The sequence below is a fragment of the Salvelinus alpinus genome, chromosome 14 (genome assembly GCF_045679555.1).
Source record: "Salvelinus alpinus chromosome 14, SLU_Salpinus.1, whole genome shotgun sequence".
In the NCBI taxonomy this organism is placed as follows: domain Eukaryota; kingdom Metazoa; phylum Chordata; class Actinopteri; order Salmoniformes; family Salmonidae; genus Salvelinus; species Salvelinus alpinus.
Window position 1 is genome coordinate 8648864 of NC_092099.1, and position 12058 is coordinate 8660921.

Genomic DNA, 12058 nt, shown 5'->3' on the forward strand with positions numbered 1-12058 from the left:
ACCATGATTGGCTGAGATAATGGATGGGCTGGAAATGCTGGGAGATGAGTTTGGAATTGTCTGCCATATTGCATGCTTCTGTCTATAACTTGAGCTGCTTGGTATGTGTTGATAGTCCTTTCTACAGCGCTGTTTTTGAAAGACATAATGTTAGCTATCGAGAACTACAAAAGTTTTGCTACTTTTCTCAACATTGATGCCTTAAATTTAGCAGGCGCTATCGACAGATCAGTTGGAAAAAGTGATGGGCTACTTTCTGCACATGCTACGATCAGTGTGAACCGGAGTGACTTGACACAACGGCGCTGGCCAAATAAGATGTAGCTACAAACAAAACAGAGTTACTGTTTCCGTTCTGTCATGAAGCGTTCAACCATGTATACAGGTAAGAGTCTAGCTACATTCAGATGGTATACGTTTCTACTTTTGTCAGGAAGTCATTTAAATTGCAAGATAAAGCGTGCTGTTAGCTAGCTAGTGAATGTTAGCTCGCTAGCTAACGTTACGTGTATGATCTGTGTAATAATATTCAAATCAGAAAACCATTTGCATTGCTAATAATAGCCTAATGTTTGCTAGCTAACATTGAACCTAGTTGGTTAGCTTTTTAGCTACCTGCAGATTCTACAGTTATGACAATATCTGTATTGGTAGCAGTATAAATTGGGATTATGCCGGTAATTTTTTTTAGCTAGCTACATGTCTAAACAAAAAAGATTCCACTTCGCTAGATGATTGCATGACCCATCAAGTAAGCCAGGTGTGTCTGGGGTTGATTACGGCCATCTGTTGTATTTCATGTTTACATGTCTAGAGAATAGTGACCCATCTACTTAGCTAGATGTGGCTGGGGGGGTGGTTATAGCGGTTCCTTCACATGACCCATCAATTTAGACAAGTGTGTCAGGTAAGCATCATAAATTATTAAATATTTATACAATATTTTTCGGGACACTTTGTTTTTGATATTGCTACAATGCAAGTAACCATTTGACTGTACCGTTTACACCTTCTGTATCCTGTGAATGTGACAAATAAATGTACATTTTATTTGATATAGTGTGTGTGTGTTTACCAGAGACAGTAATCTGGTACACTACTCACTCTGTTTTTAGCACATGGCCTCACATGTGAATCCTTAAAAAAATGGTGGGACTAAGGCTTAAGAGGGTGTGAACAATGCTGAATGTGTGTAGACAAAGGAGCTCTCCAGTAGGTGTACCAAAACATTCAAGGGGCAATTTCTGAAAGTTTTTCAACTTTCAAAGAATAATTACTTTCCCATTGTTCCTCAACTGCAGTGTATGATGTACCATTGTCTCTCCTTTTATCCAATGTAAAAAACACCATTTCAAATGTTGCTACATAAGACCGAATCGAGATGGTTGGTTACAAATTCTCTAAAACAACGTTGGAGGCAGCTTTTGTAGAGAAATTAACATTTAAATCTATGGCAACAGCTCTGGTGGGCATTCCTGCAGTCAGCATGCCAATTTCACGCTCCCTCAAAACTTGAGAAATCTGTAGCATTGTGTTGTGACAAAACTGCACATTTTAAAGTTTTTTTGTCCTCAGCACAAGGTGCACCTGTGTAACGATCATGCTGTTCAATCAGCTTCTTGATATGCCACACCTGTCAATTGGATGGATTATATTGGCAAAAGGAGAAATGCTCACTAATAAGGATGTTATCAAATTTGTGCTCCAAATTTGAGAGAAATCAGCTTTTTTGTTCATATGGAAAATGTATGGGCATTTTTTTTTTCAGCTCATGAAACATGGGACCTACATGTTGCGTTTTATATTTTTGTTCAGTGTGTTTTTAATTCAGGCTGTAACACAACAAAACGTGGAATAAGTCAAAGGGTATGAATCATTTCTCAAGGCACCGTATATTGTGACTCGGCCTAGTTAACTCTGATAAAGGCACTGGATTATGAGCGGTCTTGTTTGCTAAATGAAATAGGCAGTGGCATGGTGCATATAGCTATAAAAGCACAGTGGCATATGCCTCAATGCAATGATTTGTGGCTTAATTGGGGTGTGGCTTTCCGTTAGTTCTTTTTGGCAGCCTATCCCGTGAGAATGAATGTCATTCCAATTCATCTGTTCTGTTACATTTCATCAAATCTGACTAACTCAGTGCACAGATTGCTATGAATCTGATGGTGTTTGCATATTTAGGTAAAAAGACAAATAATATCCCGTTTTGGAACACTGACAAGAGCATAAAATATATATCTGATTGGGCCCACCCATGCCTATGCCCCTGCAGTGGAGTCCAAATCATGACAAAGGATTTGTTTTCCCCTTTACAGCAAGTCTTGGCAAATCAAAGGCTACAGAGGCAGAAATGCTACAGGCAATGTCAACCTGCCTGCAAGGGAGGCAGTGGGAGGGCCAATGAGTAAGGAGATGAAAGAGTTCTTAAGTTAAAAGCATCAAAGCCCGTTCCGACAGTGTCTTTTTATTGGTTTATTGTATATCTCATTTGTGTTTCAAGAAGCTTGTGCAAGAAATTATTATTTTTAGGCTTTTTATAAATTATTTGGGCTTGTACATCTATTTTGTGGCGCAATACATGTGTTTAAACTGTTCTTGAATAATAATAAAATAAAGATATGCATAACAGTTTTTACATGGACAAAGGTTTACACAATTCTGTTCCAAGTTACTGCTCTAGTTGTGTTGCACGGAATGACAACAGCTAAGATTAGTATAGACCCTAAAGTCTGGAAGATACATTTTGCACCAATGAGTAGAATTCTATTCTACATACAGTATCAGGGTGCTTTTCAAGAGTGTGCAACATCAGAAAGGTCCTTGTTGATACATTTTGTTTTTCTATTCTTAGCTCGGGCTCTTATCCTTTCAATGTAAAGAAGCTTACGTCACAAAATGGCAACTACTTTTAAACATCTAATCACACTTCATGGAATGGCGTGTTGAATTCATGGTGTGTTTTGGTCAAATCAGATCATTGTGTTCTCAACCTCACTCCGATATTTAAATGTACTGTAGTTTATTTAATAGTCAAGTACAGTTTTCAAAGTCAGTACCGAAATCAAGAAATTACTGTCAGCTGTCTTTTTGAGTGGGTGAACAAAGGTTGAAATGTCATTGAACGACATCTCAACCAAATTTAAACACATTTCCATGTTGAAATGACATGGTGTGCCCAGTCGCAAGAGCTGTGTTGAGCAGCAGCTCTCGAGGCCCATCGTAACTAGGCTATTGCTTTCTCCCAGCTGAGCTCAGTCCTCCCCTTTAAAACATACAGTTCATTAGTCTAACATGGCTAGATGAGTCCCGTACCACAGATCCCAAGCCCATTATAGCCCTGCTCTACCATGACCTTTTTCTGGCATAATCGGGTCTCTGGATGGCACTGTTATAGTGATGGTTGGTTGCTTCGTATTAGATCACAGAGGAGATGAGAACTACAAGAATAGATGCAGTAGAATGGCATATCACAGGCAAAATACAGTACACCAACTCTTATTTTTTATTTAACCAGGTAAGTTGACTGAGAACACATTCTCATTTACAGCAACGACCTGGGGAATATTTACAGGGGAGAGGAGGGGGATGAAAGAGACAATTGTAAACTGGGGATTATTAGGTGACCATGATGGTTTGAGGCCCAGATTGGGAATTTAGCCAGGACACCGGGGTTAAAACCCCTACTCTTACAATAAGTGCCATGGGATCTTTAATGACCTCAGAGAGTCAGGGCACCCGTTTAACGTCCCATCCGAAGGACGGCACCCTACACAGGGCAGTGTCCCCAATCACTGCTCTGGGCCATTGGGATACTTTTTAGACCAGAGGAAAGAGTGCCTCCTACTGTCCCTCCAACACCACTTCCCACAGCATCTGGTCTCCCATCCAGGGACTGACCAGGACCAACACTGCTTAGCTTCAGAAGAAAGCCAGCAGTGGTATGCAGGGTGGTATGCTGCTTATTCTGAGAAAAAAAGTAGGGAGAAGGCAATCCATTAGCTTTTTCGTCGACTCCCTCTATTAGCCTGCCTCTCTTGCGGGTATGAGCAAGATTCTCATTGTGTGTGTCGCGTGCGTGCGATCAGAACTTGATGTGGTTTATTAATAAGATTACCTCCTACAAACCTCTGACTCTCATTCTTGGTCTGGGCGAGGCGAACATTCGGCTACCCCTACCCCACCACTCCCTTGCCTCTCCGAGGGTTAGCTCCACTCCAACCCTTCAGATCAGAGGATGGGAGAGCATTACCTCGCCTTACCATGGCATATCACAGCATTTCCCGCCCATCACGCTACAGATCTCTACAACCACCATTGCCGTTCTCTTCAAAGGAAGCCCGCCTGCGTCGATATGAATAAAACAAAAGATTTTCTAACCAGGATGAAAAAGCTAAACCCTTAAAAGCCCTGTGCAGGATGAATTATTAATTGCACCTGTGATATGAAGCTGTTTCTCCTTTATGCCCCCTGAAATAGTTTGGTTGTAGCCAGGAGAGGGCTTTGGGTACAAGGCTGCTCTAGGGGATGTTCTCATCAACAGAATTTGAATTTCACAGTCAGTGTCAATAGCTGTGTGCATCCTGTTTCTCGGTACAACAGAAGGACCCTCTATGGACAGCTGTTTGTGTCCTTACACGCTCTACATCCTTGAAGTGGTAGTATTGCTTGAACACTACACTGGAGTAAAGACAATGCAGGGATCATTTAGGTAGCCTAGTGGTTATGAGTGTTGGGCCAGTAACTGAAAGGTTGTTGGTTCGATTCCCTGAGCTGGCAAGGTGGGAAAAAATGCAGTTCTGCCCTTGAGCAAGGCAGTTAACCAACAACAACTGCTCCCCGGGCGCCGATGACGTGGACGTCTATTAAGGCGGCCCACCTGTCTGATTCAGAGCAGTTGGGTTAAATGCGGAAGAAACATTTCGGTTGAATGTATTCCGTTATGCAACTGACTAGGTATCCCCTGTTAGACCCAATACTGATTAGACTAACTTACATTGGGGTACTGGCACTGTTGGCCCAGCTCTTACCTAGGGTTGAAAGTGTATTTTTGGCTAAACTCTTACCTTGGGGTAAGGGTACTGTTGGCCCTTGGGGTAGAGGGAGCCAGTGAAGCGAGGCAGGATCATGTTGGGTACCAGGGTGTTGTTAAGGGTGAGGTAGGCCAGTCGGGACCCGTCAGGGGACCACCAATGAGCCACTTGAGAGTGCAGCACTTCCTCTGTAATTTTTTTTTTTTTTTTTTACCTGTTTATACCAAGTGGTAAATTTACTCTAACTCTGTCAATATTGCAGACGACACAACAGTGGTAGGCCTGATCATCGACAACGACGAGACAGCCTATAGGGAGGAGGTCAGAGACCTGGCCGGGGGGTGCCAGAATAATGACCTATCCCTCAACATAACCAAAACTAAGGAGATGATTCTGGACTACAGGAAAAGGAGGACTGAGCACGCCCCTATTCTCATCAACAGGGCTGTAGTGGAGCAGGTTGAGAGCTTCAAGTTCTTTGGTGTCCACATCAACAACAAACTATCATGGTTCAAACACACCAAGACAGTCATGAAGAGGACACGACAAAGCCTATTCCCCCTCAGTAAAAATGGGCATGGGTCCTGAGATCCTCAAAAGGTTCTACAGCTGCAACATCGAGTATCCTGACTGGTTGCATCACTGCCTAGTATGGCAATTACTCGGCTGCAAGGCACTAGAGGGTAGTGCGTCCGGCCCAGTACATCACTGGGGCTAAGCTGCCTGCCATCCAGGACCTCTACACCAGGCGGTGTCAGAGGAAGGCCCTAAAAATACTCTGTTCTCTCTACTACCGCATGGCAAGTGGTACCGGAGTGCCAAGTCTAGGACAAAAAGGCTTCTCAACAGTTTTTACCCCCAAGCCATAAGACTTCTGAACAGGTAATCAAATGGCTACCCGGACTATTTGCATTGTGTGCCCCCCCCCCCCCCTCATCTTTACGCTGCTGCTACTCTCTATTTATCATATATGCACAGTCACTTTAACTATACATTCATGTACATACTACCTCAATTGGGCCGACCAACCAGTGCTCCCGCACATGGGCTAATCGAGCTATCTGCATTGTGTCCCACCCACCACCCACCAAACACTCCTTTACGCTACTGCTACTCTCTGTTCATCATATATTCATAGTCACTTTAACCATATCTACATGTACATACTACCCCAATCAGACTCACCGGTGTCTGTATGTAGCCTCGCTACTTTTATAGCCTCGCTACTGTATACAGCCTGTCTTTTTACTGTTGTTTTATTTCTTTACTTACCTATTGTTCACCTAATACCTTTTTTGCACTATTGTTTAGAGCCTGTAAGTAAGCATTTCACTAAGGTCTACACCTGCTGTATTCGGCGCACGTGACAAACTTTGATTTGATTTAAATCAATTTATATAATTAAAACTGTAAACAACAAATCATGAAGCCACTGAGCTGAGAAGCATGTCAAAATACATTCACAGCACTGTACGTTTGGCAGGTATTTAGAATTTTAAAAAAATGCAAGGACGCTCTTTTTATTTTGAATGATCAGCCTTTTTTTTAGATCCTTTTCTCTTTCCACTTTTTTATTCCTCCAGAAATAATGATGTGCATGTGTACTGCTCAATTCTGTCTGCATGTACAAAGTGTGTTGAGTAGAATGAATCTGAGAGGCTGAACCATTATGCAGTAGGAGTGCCAGGAAGGCAGAAATAATGTGGGAGACAACATAATTATCAGCATTTTCACTCTCCATTGGCCAATTCAATAAAATATGTAAAAATAGCTGGAAATTTTGGGGGTAGTCATTGTAATTGGTTTTAAGTTACCTATCGTAATAACAATGTACTTCCCATAATGAACGAACATAAAACCAGGGTTGGGAAGGTTACTTTCTAAATAAAATCCGTAGTTACCTGTCCAATTGTTATCAGCAACATAACTTTTGGATCACCCAAACTCAGTAAGGTAATCTGATTACTTTCCCCTTAAGAGGCATTAGAAGAAGACAAATATATGTTACCAATTGAACGATATCTATTGCAGGCCTGGCGCACTAAAGAATCATTTTGATAGCTCATGTTGACCACTAGTGTGTGCCACGGAATGTATTTGACTCTAACCACAAAATTAAGGAAATTAAAAAGGGGGGGGGGGGGGGGGGTTTGGCAAACAAGAAAATTGCCTTGCTGAAAACGCCCCACCCTTCTAATTTCCTTAATTTTGTGGCTAGAGTCAAATACTTTCTATAGAACAAACTTCAAATCAGGATAGGCAACTGAAATGAATAAATTCATGTACAGTTGAAGTCAGAAGTTTACATACACTTAGGTTAGTCATTAAAATGTGTTTTTCAACCACTCAACAAATTTCTTTTTTAACAAACTATAGTTTTGGCAAGTCGGTTAGGACATCTACTTTGTGCATGACAAGTAATTTTTCCAATAATTGTTTACAGACAGATTATTTCACTTATAATTCACTGTATCACAATTCCAGTGGGTCCGAAGTTTACATACACTAAGTTGACTGTGCTTTGAAACAGCTTGGAAAATTCCAGAAAATGTCATGGCTTTAGAAGCTTCTAAAGCAAATTGACAGAATTTGAGTCAATTGGAGGTGTACCTGTGGATGTACTTCAAGGCCTACGTTCAGACTCAGTGCCTCTTTGCTTGACATCATAGGAAAATCAAAAGAAATCAGCCAAGACCTCAGAACTAGACCACAAGTCTGGTTCATCCTTAGGAGCAATAGCCAAACGCCTGAAGGTACCACGTTCATCTGTACAAACAATAGTATGCAAGTATAAACACCATGGAACCACGCAGCTGTCATACCGCTCAGGAAGGAGATGCGTTCTGTCTCCTGGAGATGAACGTACCTTGGTGCGAAAAGTGCAAATCAATCCCAGAACAACGGCAAATGACCTTGTGAAATCTCAACTAGGAACCAAGTCGCAGCAATGAATAATTGAATGCGTACGCTTTCACGCGAAGGGGGGGGGGATTCTGGCAGGGGGGAGATTTTCAGCACAACACCATATCGCTGTAGACGATGCTTGGATAATCTTTGGATGCCGACAGCAGTCGCACCGTTAGAAGAAACAGCTTGGACTGTAGCCTGCAAAAGCCCATTCCTGCTCTTTTCCCGCGATCCAGCAAACACATTTGGTGTGTCATCATAGTTGTCTCTGACTTGTGGTCAGACTCACTCAGATGGAACAAACTTAAACTTGCGGCATTTTTCAATGCTGATTTGAATGTCATTGAGAAAACAAAGAAGTGTCCGATTTATTTTTTTCTTCAAACATTTCTGATTTTAAAAGTTTTCTAGTTTTTCAAAAGTATCTGTAATGTGATTATAATATTTTTGCTGGTAATGTAACGGATTACAGTGACTGTTTTTTGTTATCCCTTACATGTAACGGATTATATGTAATCAGTTACTCCCCAACCCTGCATAAAATGAAATCTGCTCTAAAAATACTATCTTTGTCGATTTGTGTGTATGAATCCTGTTCTATGCTTGGCACCCATGAATTCCTTTTACTATCCGTGGTTACAAAAGACAAGACTCAGGACAAAAACAGAAAGGAAGCCATTTCAGAGTAGTGGATTGTGCATATATTGTCATTTATGGACATTAACCATTGTTGACCATAATTATCCGAACAGTGGCCGTCTTACCTTCATATAACCAATCAGCGATCCCATTAAAGACCACTCCTTCTTGTACCGAGGACGTCAGTCTCCAAGAGCTTCTTTTGACATCCTTCTGGTAGTAAATGTTATTTTCAAAGACATACACCTGATGAGGAAGACAGATGGTTCACTAATAGGCAGATATCAAATCTACTACAGGCACCTACATTTCGTTTAGGTTCCTGATTCGTAATAAGAGCATTGCTCATCATTATCACTAAAACACCTTTGTGTGGAGGCGTTTGTGTATAACACACCGCTGCACGGCTTTTCTAGATAACTGATTACATGGGGGCCAGGTATAAATACTGCAGAAAGTAGATAAAGATGTTATCAAACGGTTAATTACTTATCTACACAGTCAAATCGCAAGAGTTAAGTCAACTCTTATGTAGTCAAAGTGAACACTTTTGAGGTTTAAATGTCCCATCACCATTTGGTGTTACCTACTCTGGTCATGGTGTTATTTTTGGAGTTAAAACTACACTAAATGGAGTAAATATCCAACTCGCAGAGTTTTACTTAAATGTACCTTCAGAAAGTATTCACACCCCTTGACATTTTCCACATTTTGTTGTTACAGCCTGCATTTAAAAAGGATTACATGTAGATTTGTTTTGTCACTGGCCTACACACAATACCCTATTGTCAAAGTGGTATTGTGTCTTTCGAAATGCTTACAAATTAATTAAAAATGAAAAGCTGAAACGTATTGAGTCAAAAATTATTCAATTATGGCAAGCCTAAATAAGTTCAGGAGTAAAAATTTGCTAAAGTAATAATAATAATTAGCATTTTCCTTTTTTGAACTACCTCATCTCTGTACCCCACACAAAATCAAATATAATCAAATGTATTTATTAAACCCTTCTTACATCATCAGCTGATGTCACAAAGTGCTGTACAGAAACCCAGCCTAAAACCCCAAATAGCAAGCAATACAGGTGTAGAAGCACGGTGGCTAGGAAAAACTCCCTAGAAAGGCCAGAACCTAGGAAGAAACCTAGAGGGACCCGGCTCTGATGGGTGGCCAGTCCTCTTCTGGCTGTGCCGGGTGGAGATTATAACAGAACATGGCCAAGATGTTCAAATGTTCATAAATGACCAGCATGGTCAAATGATAATAATCACAGTGATTGTAGAGGGTGCAGCAGGTCAGCACCTCAGGAGTAAATGTCAATTGGCTTTTCATAGCCGATCATTCAGAGTATCTCTACCGCTCCTGCTGTCTCTAGAGAGTTGAAAACAGCAGGTCTGGGACAAGGTAGCACGTCCGTAATTATCTGTAAGGTCCCAAAGTCGAGCAGTGAATTTCAAACAGATTCATCCACAAAGACCAGGGAGGTTTTCCAATGCCTTGCTAAAAAGGGCACCTATTGGTAGATGGGTAAAAATAAATTACATTGAAAATCCCTATTAGCGTGTTGAAGTTATTAATTACTCTTGGGATGGTGTATCAATACACCCAGTCACTACAAAGATACAGGCGTCCTTCCTAACTCAGTTGCTGGAGAGGAAGGAAACCACTCAGGGAGTCCAATGGGGACTTTAAAACATTTAGAGTTTAATGGCAGTGATAGGAGAAAAGTGAGGATGGATCAACAACATTGTAGTTACTCTACAATACTAACCAAATTGACAGAATGAAAAGGAAGGTTGTACAGAAAAAAAACATTCCAAAACATGCATCCTGTTTGCAAAAAGGCACTAAAGTAATACTGTGAAGAGTGTGGCAAAGCAATTACATTTTTGTTATAAATACAAAGAGTTATGTTTGGGGCAAATCCAATACATTAGCGAATACACCATAGTACCACTGTCATATTTTCTAGTATAATGGGGGCTGCAGTATAATGGGGGCTGGTATGCTTGTAATTGTTAAGGATTGGGGAGTTTTTCAGGATAAAAAAGAAACCAAATGGAGCTAAGCACAGGCAAAATCCTAGAGGTAAACCTAGTTGAGTCTGCTTTCTACCAGATACTAGGAGATTAATTCACATTTCATCAGGACAATAACCTAAAACACAAGGCCAAATCTTCACGGGAGTTGCTTACCAAGAATACAATGAATGTTCCGGAGTGGCCAAGAATCAACTTGAAATTCTATGGCAAAACTGGAAAATGGTTGTCTAGCAACGACCAACTTGATAGACCTTGAATTTTTTACAGAATAATGGGCAAATGTTGCACAATCCAGGAGTGGAAAGCTCAGCTGTGATCGCTGCCAAAGGTGGTTCTACAAAGTATTGAATCCGGGTTGTGAATACTTATGTAAATTAGATTTCTGTATTTTATTTTCAATAAATTAGCAAAAGTTTCTAAAGTATTTTCACTTTTTCTTTATCGGGAATTTTATGTAGATGGGTGAGAACAATTTAATACATTTTAAATTCAAGCTGTAACAAAATGTGGAGTAAGTCAACGAGTATGAATTCTTTCTGAAGGCAGTGTAACTCCAATAGCCACTTGACTATTTTCAGTGTCTCTTTTAATTGACTCCCGTGCCATTTTATACTTGTGTGTATTGTTTTTTCATTAACCATCACTCCAGCCGAGTACATTTCTCTTTTGGGTTACTTTGAGTTATAAGGGTGAAAGCCTTATTTGAATATTTCTGAATGTGTCACTTTATGGTGGTTTGAAATGTGATTTCCAATCTCTGTTGGATCCAACTTAAAGGAAGATATCCAGAAATGTTACATCACCCACAGCTTGCATTTAGAATGCCTGCCATAGTAGGGAAGAAAATACAGTTCATGGAAACTATGTACACAATGTAAAATGGAACAACTCTCACACAACAGTTGCTATACAGTAAATCCAACCACTTACAGATTGGATTAGTTTAGAAAAATGTATGTTTACTATCTTTGAGTAGCATAAGATAAACAATGTACAGTTGAAGTCGGAAGTTTACTTACGTCTGAGCCAAATACATTTAAACTCAGTTTTTCATAATTCCTGACATTTAATCCTAATAAAAATTCCCTGTCTTCGGTCAGTTAGAATCACCACTTTATTTTAAGAATATGAAATGTCTGAATAATAGTAGAGTAATTTATTTCAGCTTTCATCACAATCCCAGTTGGTCAGAAGTTAACAATCATTCAATTAGTATTTGGTAGCATTGCCTTGAAATTGTTTAACTTGGGTCAAACGTTTCGGGTAGCCTTCCACAAGCTTCCCACAATATATTGGGTGAATTCTGGCCCATTCCTCCTGACAGAGCTGGTGTAACTGAGTCAGGTTTGTAGGCCTCCTTGCTCGCACAGGCTTTTTCAGTTCTGCCCACACATTTTCTATAGGATTGAGGTCAGGGCTTTGTGATGGCCACTCCAA

The 12058-nt window shown here is 40.5% G+C and overlaps 1 pseudogene; it reads right to left on the reverse strand.

The window, feature by feature from the left end:
- LOC139539207 (inactive dipeptidyl peptidase 10-like) overlaps positions 1-12058 on the reverse strand; it is a 197815-nt pseudogene that overhangs the window by 64131 nt on the left and 121626 nt on the right.